We start from the raw sequence: 1,837 nt of genomic DNA, 5'->3' as shown, positions 1-1,837 counted from the left end.
AATTATAAAACCATACATGTTTATAAGGACTTGGTATTGCTGTAAGTATTTTCAAATATTTAGGAGAAAAAATTTTCCTGTCACACATTAAAATGAGCTATTATTTTGAATTAAACATAGTAGATCAGATATACTTATCTCCTCTGCTTCCCCAAATGAAAAGAAATTAGATGAAAAGATGCTCAACATCATCAGCCATCAGGAAACACAAATCAAAACCACTATAAGATAGCATTATACACACACAAAAATGGCTAGAATAAATAATATGTGTTGTGGAGAAAGTGGAGAAAGTAAACTCCTCATATACTGCTGGTGAGAATGAAAAGTGGTACAGCCACTTGAGAAAACAGTCTAGCACTTCCTCAAAATGTTCATCATACAGTTACCATATGATCCAGCAATTCTACTTCTAAGTCTACACTCAAGAGAAATGAAAACATATGTCCACGCAAAACTTATAAATAAATGTTCATAACAGTATTATTCATAGTAATCAAAAGGTGGAAAAGACCCAAATGTCCATCAGCTGATGAATGCGTAAGTAAATAAAAAATGGTAATATGTTTTGGCAATAAAAATACTGATACACACTATAACATGGATGAACCTGGAAAACATTACACTAAGTGAATGAAGCCAGTCACAAAGGACCACATATGATCCCATTCATATGAAATGTCTACATACTGAAATCTACAGAGACCAAGTAGATTAGTGGTTGCTTAGGGTTGGGAGAGTATGGTAGAGGGGAAAGCCATCTAAAGGTTACGAGATTTTTTTGAACTTGTGAAAATATTTTAACATTGACTTTGATGATGCATATGTCTTTGAATACAGGAAAAAGGACAGAATTATACACTTTAAATGGGTGAGTTGTATGGTATGTGAACTATAATCTCAACAAAGCTTCTAAGACAAAGGATTTGAAAAGAGTAAGTACTTGAGAATGACTAGAAGGGAAGGTGATAGGACAAAAGATGTCAACACTTTTTGGAAGATGGAAATCTAGCGGAGGAGTGGTAAGTGACTGGCAGAGAAGAGGAAGTGATGGCAAACCCATCCACACCACAAAACCACAGAATAGGAAAGACCTGGTGGCACCAGGTAAGATAGAAATGAGGGGTTCCATGCTATAAACATCTTGAATTAATTTTGTTGTTTTTATATTGTGTAATTTTTAAAAATCTTTTTTTGCAGGGGTGCAGAGAGGATGTTCTTCAGCATTTTATAAAACTCTGTGTAAATGTTAGTGTGATTCAAACGTGCAGAGGATCCTAGGTTTCTTGCCTGGAACAGAACCTGAGACAACTGTTTGAAAGCTGCATTGTACACTTCTGGGGTCTGAATATGGTGGCAGTGGTAGCTGTGAGATCAAAGGCAGAAATCTCAAAGGTCAAGTAGAATTCAGGAAAACAGTCAATGGTACATTTAAAAATGTATTTATTTAAAAACAAACTTGTGGAAAATTTGCATGGATGGAAAAATCATAAATCCTTTATCCATTCATCTACTAATATTTTGAACCATTTTACCATCTCTTTGCTGTCTCTGTTTCTGCTTCCTTTCCTCCCTTCGTCCCATTTCTCTCTCTATATGAACATACACATACATATATGAAAACTATGCATACGTTCCTGAATATTTGAGAATATATTTCATGCATAATGCACTTCTCCATGAATATTTCATTGTATATTTCTTAAGAAAAAGCCGAATTTATACACAGTACAGTTATTCAGTAAATTTAACATTTGGCATAAAACTTTTAACTAATCTCCTATTCACATCCTATTTTTGGCAATTTATCGAGTAATGTCCTTTGCGACTTTTTTTT

Source organism: Pteropus vampyrus, unplaced genomic scaffold, assembly GCF_000151845.1.
Source record: "Pteropus vampyrus isolate Shadow unplaced genomic scaffold, Pvam_2.0 Scaffold853, whole genome shotgun sequence".
Lineage (NCBI taxonomy): Eukaryota > Metazoa > Chordata > Mammalia > Chiroptera > Pteropodidae > Pteropus > Pteropus vampyrus.
Note: the sequence above shows the minus strand (reverse complement) of the source record.